The sequence below is a fragment of the Hydractinia symbiolongicarpus genome, chromosome 6 (assembly GCF_029227915.1).
Source record: "Hydractinia symbiolongicarpus strain clone_291-10 chromosome 6, HSymV2.1, whole genome shotgun sequence".
Lineage (NCBI taxonomy): Eukaryota > Metazoa > Cnidaria > Hydrozoa > Anthoathecata > Hydractiniidae > Hydractinia > Hydractinia symbiolongicarpus.
Genome location: NC_079880.1, coordinates 823,685 through 833,562, shown reverse-complemented (window position 1 = coordinate 833,562; position 9,878 = coordinate 823,685).

Sequence of the window (9,878 nt, the reverse complement as noted above, 5' to 3'; positions counted from 1 at the left end):
ATCACATTTATCAGGTCACAGTCCAAAGTTAGTTCAAATAAGTCCCACAGTTAATCGTTTCATTGTTGAAAGCGATGCAACCTAGTAATATCAGAAAAATGTCTCTAAATACATATTGGTGCGAATATATGACCCAACTGTTGTAACTCAAACGGACTGACACCGTTAGAAAGTCAATGAATTGTAGTTTTTGAAACTGTCGCTATTTCTTCAGCGCCCGATAACGGCTAGGATTGGTCCCACAGTAAAAAAAATGACTTTCTTATCTTAATTCTTAAATGAAGCGCTACCACAGCGCCCAGTGTAATCGCTGAGTTTCGGCAATCATGTCAAATTAAGAAGAATGTTTTTTCTTGGAGTCCAATTGTCTCCTTTATCACATTTATCAGGTCACAGTCCAAAGTTAGTTCAATTAAGTCCCACAGTCAATCGTTTCATTGTTAAAGACGATGCAACCTAGTAACATCAGAAAAATATCGCTAAATACATGTTGGTACGAATATGTGACCCAACCGTTGTAACTCAAACGGACTGACACCGTTAGAAAGTCAATGAAATGAAGTTTTTGAAACTGTCGCTATTTCTTCAGCGCGCTAACGGCCAGGATTAGTCCCACAGCAAAAGATGACTTTTTTATCTTAATTATTAATTGAAGCGCTACCACAGCTCCCAGTGTAATCGCTAAATTCCGACAATCATGTCAAATTAAGAAGAATTTTATTTCTTGGAATCCAATTATCGCATTTATCACATTTATCAGGTCACAGTCCAAAGTTAGTTAAATTAAGTCCCAACGTCAATCGTTTCAATGTTAAAAGCCATAGAACCTAGTAATACCTGAAAAATATCAAAAAATACATGTTGCTACGAATATGTGACTCAACCGTTGTAACTCAAACGGATTGATACTGTTTGAAATTCAATGAAATGTAGTTTTTGAAGCTGTCGCTATTTCTTCAGCGCGCGATAACTGCTAGGATTGGTCCCACAGTAAAGAATGGCTTATTTATCTAAACTCTTAAATGAAGCGCTACCACAGAGCCTAGTGTAATCGTTGAGTTCCGGCGATCACGTCAAATTAAAAAGAATGTTATTTCTTGGAGTCCAATTGTCTCATTTATCACATTTATCAGGTCACAGTCCAAAGTTAGTTCAAATAAGTCCCACAGTTAATCGTTTCATTGTTTAAAGCGATGCAACCTAGTAATATCAGAAAAATGTCTCTAAATACATATTGGTGCGAATATATGACCCAACTGTTGTAACTCAAACGGACTGACACCGTTAGAAAGTCAATAAATTGTAGTTTTTGAAACTGTCGCTATTTCTTCAGCGCGCGATAACGGCTAGGATGGGTCCCACAGTAAAAAAAATGAGTTTCTTATCTTAATTCTTAAATGAAGCGCTACCACAGCGCCAAGTTTAATCGCTGAGTTTTGGCAATCATGTCAAATTAAGAAGAATGTTATTTCTTGGAGTCCAATTGTCTCATTTATCACATTTATCAGGTCACAGTCCAAAGTTAGTTCAATTAAGTCCCACAGTCAATCGTTTCATTGTTAAAGGCGATGCAACCTATTAACATCAGAAAAATATCGCTAAATACATGGATGGTACGAATATGTGACCCAACCGTTGTAACTCAAACGGACTGACACCGTTAGAAAGTCAATGAAATGAAGTTTTTGAAACTGTCGCTATTTCTCAGTGCGCTAACGGCCAGGATTAGTCCCACAGCAAAAGAGGACTTTTTTATCTTAATTATTAATTGAAGCGCTACCACAGCTCCCAGTGTAATCGCTAAATTCCGGCAATCATGTCAAATTAAGAAGAATTTTATTTCTTGGAATCCAATTATCGCATTTATCACATTTATCAGGTCACAGTCCAAAGTTAGTTAAATTAAGTCCCAACGTCAATCGTTTCAATGTTAAAAGCCATACAACCTAGTAATACCTGAAAAATATCAAAAAATACATGTTGCTACGAATATGTGACTCAACCGTTGTAACTCAAACGGATTGATACTGTTTGAAATTCAATAAAATGTAGTTTTTGAAGCTGTCGCTATTTCTTCAGCGCGCTATAACGGCTAGGATTGGTCCCACAGTAAAAAATGACTTATTAATCTAAATGTTTAAATGAAGCGCTACCACAGTGCCCAGTGTAATCGCTGAGTTCCGGCAATCATGTCAAATTAAGAAGAATGTTATTTCTTGAAGTTCAATTTTCTCATTTATCACATTTATCAGGTCACAGTCCAAAGGTAGTTCAATTAAGTCCCACAGTCAATCGTTTCACTGTTAAAAGCGATGCAACCTAGTAATATCAGATAAATATCGCTAAATACATGTTGGTATGAATATGTGACCCAACTGTTATAACTCAAACGGACTGACACCGTTACAAAGTCAATGAAAGGTAGTTTTTTAAACTGTCGCTATTTCTTCAGCGCGCGATAACGGACAGGATAAATCCGACAGTAAAGAATGACTTATTTATCTAATTTTTTAAATGAAGCGCTACAACAGAGCCCAGTGTAATCGCTGAGTTCCGGTAATCATGTCAAATTAAGAAGAATGTTATTTCTTGGAGTCAACTTGTCTCACTTATAACATTTATTAGGTCACAGTCCAAAATCAGTTCAATTTAGTCCCACAGTCAATCGTTTTACTGTTAAAATCGATGCAATCTAGTAATATGAGAAAAATATCGCTAAATACATGTTGGTACGAATATGTGACCCAACTGTTAAATCTCAAACGGACTGACACCGTTAGAAAGTCAGTGAAATGTAGTATTTAAAACTGTCTCTATTTCTTCAACGCGCGCAAATGGCTAGGATTGGTCCCACAATAAAAAAATGACTTTTTTTATCTTAATTCTTAAATGAAGCGGTACCACAGCGCCCAGTGTGATCGCTAAATTTCGGCAATCATGTCGAATTAAGAAGAATGTTATTTCTTGGAATCCAATTGTCTCCTTTATCACATTTATCAGGTCACAGTCGAAAGTTAGTTCAATTAAGTCCCACAGTCAATCGTTTCATAGTTAAAAGCGATGCAACCTAGTAATATCAGAAAAATATCGCTAAATACATGTTGGTACGAATATGTGACCCAACCGTTGTAAATCAAACGGACTGACACCGTTAGAAAAGACACTGAAATGTAGTTTTTGAAAATATGGCTATTTCTTCAGCGCGCGCTAACGGCTAGGATTGGTTCCTCAGCAAAAAATAACTTTTTTATCTTAATTTTGAATCGAAGCGCTACCACAGCGCCCAGTGTAATCTCTTAGTTCCGGCAATCATGTCAAATAAAAAAGAATGTTATTTCTTGAAGCCCAATTTTCTCATTTATCACATTTATCATGGGACAGTGCAAAGTTAGTGTAATTAAGTCCCAAAGTCAATCGTTTCATGGTTAAAAGCGATGCAACCTAGTAATATCAGAAAAATATCGCTAAGTACATGTTGGCACGAATATGTGACCCAACCGTTGTAACTCAAACGGACTGACACCGTTAGAAAAGTCAATGAAATGTAGTTTTTGAAACTATCGCTATTTCTTCAGCGCCCGATAATGGAAAGGATTGGTCCCACAGTAAAGAATGACTTATTTATCTAAATTTTTAAGTGAAGCGCTACAACAGCGCCCAGTGTAATCGCTGTGTTTCGGCATTCACATCAAATTAAGAAGAATTTTATTTCTTGGAGTTCAATTGTCTCATTTATCAAATTTATCAGGTTACAGTCCAAAGTTAGTTCAATTAAGTCCCACAGTCAATCGTTTCACTGTTAAAAGCGATGCAACCTAGTAATATCAGATAAATATTGCTAAATACATGTTGGTACGAATATGTGACCCAACCGTTGTAACTCAAACGGACTGACACCGTTAGAAAGTCAATGAAATGTAGTTCTTGAAACTATTGCTATTTCTTCACTGCGCGCTAACGGCTAGGATTGGTCTCACAGTAAAAAAATAACTTTTTTTGGCATAATTCTTAAATGAAGCGCTACCACAGCGCCCAGAGTAATCGCTGAGTTTCGGCAATCATGTCAAATTAAGAAGAACGATATTTCTTGGAGTCCAATTGTCTCCTTTATCACATTTATCAGGTGACAGTGCATAATGAGTTCAATTAAGTCCCACCGTCAATTGTTTCATAGTTAAAAGCGATGCAACCTAGTAATATCAGAAAAATATCGCTAAATACATGTTGGTACGAATATGTGACCCAACCGTTGCCACTCAAACGGACTGACACCGTTAGAAGTCAATGAAATGTAGCTTTTTAAACTGTCCCTCTTTGTTCAGCGCGTGCTATCGGCTAGGATTGGTCCCACAGTAAAAAAATGACTTTTTTTATCTTAATTCTTAAATGAAGCGCTACAACAGCGCCTAGTGTAATCGCTGAGTTTCGACAATCTTGTCAAATTAAAAAGAATGTTTTTTTCTTGCAGTCCAATTTTCTCATTTATCACATTGATCAGGTCGCAGTCCAAAGTTAGTTCAATTAAGTCCCACGGTCAATCGTTTCACTGTTAAAAGCGATGCATCCTAGTAATATCAGATAAATATCTCTAAATACATGTTGGTACGAATATGTGACCCAAGCGTTGAAACTCAAACGAACTGACACCGTTAGAAAGTCAGTGAAATGTAGTATTTGAAACTGTTTTTATTTCTTCTGCGCGCGCTAACAGCTAGGATTGGTGCCTAAGTAAAGAATGACTTTCTTTTCTTAATTTTTAATTGAAGCGCTTCCACAGCGCCCGGTGTAATCGGTGAGTTTCGGCAATCACGTCAAATTAAAAAGAATGTTTTTTTCTTGCAGTCCAATTTTCTCATTTATCACATTGATCAGGTCGCAGTCCAAAGTTAGTTCAATTAAGTCCCACGGTCAATCGTTTCACTGTTAAAAGCGATGCAACCTAGTAATATCAGAAAAATGTCTCTAAATACATATTGGTGCGAATATATGACCCAACTGTTGTAACTCAAACGGACTGACACCGTTAGAAAGTAAATGAATTGTAGTTTTTGAAACTGTCGCTATTTCTTCAGCGCCCGATAACGGCTAGGATTGGTCCCACTGTAAAAAAAATGACTTTCTTATCTTAATTCTTAAATGAAGCGCTACCACAGCGCCCAGTATAATCGCTGAGTTTCGGCAATCATGTCAAATTAAGAAGAATGTTTTTTCTTGGAGTCCAATTGTCTCCTTTATCACATTTATCAGGTCACAGTCCAAAGTTAGTTCAATTAAGTCCCACAGTCAATCGTTTCATTGTTAAAGGCGATGCAACCTAGTAACATCAGAAAAATATCGCTAAATACATGGATGGTACGAATATGTGACCCAACCGTTGTAACTCAAACGGACTGACGCCGTTAGAAAGTCAATGAAATGAAGTTTTTGAAACTGTCGCTATTTCTCAGCGCGCTAACGGCCAGGATTAGTCCCACAGCAAAAGATGACTTTTTTATCTTAATTATTAATTGAAGCGCTACCACAGCTCCCAGTGTAATCGCTAAATTCCGGCAATCATGTCAAATTAAGAAGAATTTTATTTCTTGGAATCCAATTATCGCATTTATCACATTTATCAGGTCACAGTCCAAAGTTAGTTAAATTAAGTCCCAACGTCAATCGTTTCAATGTTAAAAGCCATACAACCTAGTAATACCTGAAAAATATCAAAAAATACATGTTGCTACGAATATGTGACCCAACCGTTATAACTCAAACGGACTGACACCGGTACATAGTCAATGAAATGTAGTTTTTTAAACTGTCGCTATTTCTTCAGCGCGCGATAACGGATAGGATAAATCCGACAGTAAAGAATGACTTATTTATCTAAATTTTTAAATGAAGCGCTACAACAGAGCCCAGTGTAATCGCTGAGTTCCGGTAATCATGTCAAATTAAGAAGAATGTTATTTCTTGGAGTCAACTTGTCTCACTTATAACATTTATTAGGTCACAGTCCAAAATCAGTTCAATTTAGTCCCACAGTCAATCGTTTTACTGTTAAAATCGATGCAATCTAGTAATATGAGAAAAATATCGCTAAATACATGTTGGTACGAATATGTGACCCAACTGTTGAATCTCAAACGGACTGACACCGTTAGAAAGTCAGTGAAATGTAGTATTTGAAACTGTCTCTATTTCTTCAACGCGCGCAAATGGCTAGGATTGGTCCCACAATAAAAAAATGACTTTTTTTATCTTAATTCTTAAATGAAGCGGTACCACAGCGCCCAGTGTGATGGCTGAATTTCGGCAATCACGTCGAATTAAGAAGAATGTTATTTCTTGGAATCCAATTGTCTCCTTTATCACATTTATCAGGTCACAGTCGAAAGTTAGTTCAATTAAGTCCCACAGTCAATCGTTTCATAGTTAAAAGCGATGCAACCTAGTAATATCAGAAAAATATCGCTAAATACATGTTGGTACGAATATGTGACCCAACCGTTGTAAATCAAACGGACTGACACCGTTAGAAAAGGCACTGAAATGTAGTTTTTGAAAATATGGCTATTTCTTCAGCGCGCGCTAACGGCTAGGATTGGTTCCTCAGCAAAAAATAACTTTTTTATCTTAATTTTGAATCGAAGCGCTACCACAGCGCCCAGTGTAATCTCTTAGTTCTGGCAATCATGTCAAATAAAAAAGAATGTTATTTCTTGAAGTCCAATTTTCTCATTTATCACATTTATCATGGGACAGTGCAAAGTTAGTGTAATTAAGTCCCAAAGTCAATCGTTTCATGGTTAAAAGCGATGCAACCTAGTAATATCAGAAAAATATCGCTAAGTACATGTTGGCACGAATATGTGACCCAACCGTTGTAACTCAAACGGACTGACACCGTTAGAAAAGTCAATGAAATGTAGTTTTTGAAACTATCGCTATTTCTTCAGCGCGCGATAATGGAAAGGATTGGTCCCACAGTAAAGAATGACTTATTTATCTAAATTTTTAAATGAAGCGCTACAACAGCGCCCAGTGTAATCGCTGTGTTTGGGCATTCACATCAAATTAAGAAGAATGTTATTTCTTGGAGTTCAATTGTCTCATTTATCAAATTTATCAGGTTACAGTCCAAAGTTAGTTCAATTAAGTCCCACAGTCAATCGTTTCACTGTTAAAAGCGATGCAACCTAGTAATATCAGATAAATATTGCTAAATACATGTTGGTACGAATATGTGACCCAACCGTTGTAACTCAAACGGACTGACACCGTTAGAAAGTCAATGAACTGTAGTTCTTGAAACTATTGCTATTTCTTCACCGCGCGCTAACGGCTAGGATTGGTCCCACAGTAAAAAAATGACTTTTTTGGCATAATTCTTAAATGAAGCGCTACCACAGCGCCCAGAGTAATCGCTGAGTTCCGGCAATCATGTCAAATTATAAAATTTACAAGGTCACAGTCCAAAATCAGTTCAATTTAGTCACACAGTCAATCGTTTCACTGTTAAAAGCGATGCAACCTAGTAATATGCGATAAATATCGCTAAATACATGTTGGTACGAATATGTGACGCAACCGTTGTAACTGAAGTGGATTGATACTGTTAGAAAGTCAATGAAATGTAGTTTTTGAAACTGTCGCTATTTCTTTTTTCGCCCAGTGTAATCGCTGTGTTTCGGCATTCACATCAAATTAAGAAGAATGTTATTTCTTGGAGTTCAATTGTCTCATTTATCAAATTTATCAGGTTACAGTCCAAAGTTAGTTCAATTGAGTCCCACAGTCAATCGTTTCACTGTTAAAAGCGAAGCAACCTAGTAATATCAGATAAATATTGCTAAATACATGTTGGTACGAATATGTGACCCAACCGTTGTAACTCAAACGGACTAACACCGTTAGAAAGTCAATGAAATGTAGTTCTTGAAACTATTGCTATTTCTTCACTGCGCGCTAACGGCTAGGATTGGTCTCACAGTAAAAAAATGACTTTTTTTGGCATAATTCTTAAATGAAGCGCTACCACAGCGTCAATGAAATGTAGTTTTTTAAACTGTCGCTATTTCTTCAGCGCGCGATAACGGATAGGATAAATCCGACAGTAAAGAATGACTTATTTATCTAAATTTTTAAATGAAGCGCTACAACAGAGCCCAGTGTAATCGCTGAGTTCCGGTAATCATGTCAAATTAAGAAGAATGTTATTTCTTGGAGTCAACTTGTCTCACTTATAACATTTATTAGGTCACAGTCCAAAATCAGTTCAATTTAGTCCCACAGTCAATCGTTTTACTGTTAAAATCGATGCAATCTAGTAATATGAGAAAAATATCGCTAAATACATGTTGGTACGAATATGTGACCCAACTGTTGAATCTCAAACGGACTGACACCGTAGAAAGTCAGTGAAATGTAGTATTTGAAACTGTCTCTATTTCTTCAACGCGCGCAAATGGCTAGGATTGGTCCCACAATAAAAAAATGACTTTTTTTATCTTAATTCTTAAATGAAGCGGTACCACAGCGCCCAGTGTGATGGCTGAATTTCGGCAATCACGTCGAATTAAGAAGAATGTTATTTCTTGGAATCCAATTGTCTCCTTTATCACATTTATCAGGTCACAGTCGAAAGTTAGTTCAATTAAGTCCCACAGTCAATCGTTTCATAGTTAAAAGCGATGCAACCTAGTAATATCAGAAAAATATCGCTAAATACATGTTGGTACGAATATGTGACCCAACCGTTGTAAATCAAACGGACTGACACTGTTAGAAAAGGCACTGAAATGTAGTTTTTGAAAATATGGCTATTTCTTCAGCGCGCGCTAACGGCTAGGATTGGTTCCTCAGCAAAAAATAACTTTTTTATCTTAATTTTGAATCGAAGCGCTACCACAGCGCCCAGTGTAATCTCTTAGTTCCGGCAATCATGTCAAATAAAAAAGAATGTTATTTCTTGAAGTCCAATTTTCTCATTTATCACATTTATCATGGGACAGTGCAAAGTTAGTGTAATTAAGTCCCAAAGTCAATCGTTTCATGGTTAAAAGCGATGCAACCTAGTAATATCAGAAAAATATCGCTAAGTACATGTTGGCACGAATATGTGACCCAACCGTTGTAACTCAAACGGACTGACACCGTTAGAAAAGTCAATGAAATGTAGTTTTTGAAACTATCGCTATTTCTTCAGCGCGCGATAATGGAAAGGATTGGTCCCACAGTAAAGAATGACTTATTTATCTAAATTTTTAAATGAAGCGCTACAACAGCGCCCAGTGTAATCGCTGTGTTTGGGCATTCACATCAAATTAAGAAGAATGTTATTTCTTGGAGTTCAATTGTCTCATTTATCAAATTTATCAGGTTACAGTCCAAAGTTAGTTCAATTAAGTCCCACAGTCAATCGTTTCACTGTTAAAAGCGATGCAACCTAGTAATATCAGATAAATATTGCTAAATACATGTTGGTACGAATATGTGACCCAACCGTTGTAACTCAAACGGACTGACACCGTTAGAAAGTCAATGAAATGTAGTTCTTGAAACTATTGCTATTTCTTCACCGCGCGCTAACGGCTAGGATTGGTCCCACAGTACAAAAATGACTTTTTTGGCATAATTCTTAAATGAAGCGCTACCACAGCGCCCAGAGTAATCGCTGAGTTCCGGCAATCATGTCAAATTATAAAATTTACAAGGTCACAGTCCAAAATCAGTTCAATTTAGTCACACAGTCAATCGTTTCACTGTTAAAAGCGATGCAACCTAGTAATATGCGATAAATATCGCTAAATACATGTTGGTACGAATATGTGACGCAACCGTTGTAACTGAAGTGGATTGATACTGTTAGAAAGTCAATGAAATGTAGTTTTTGA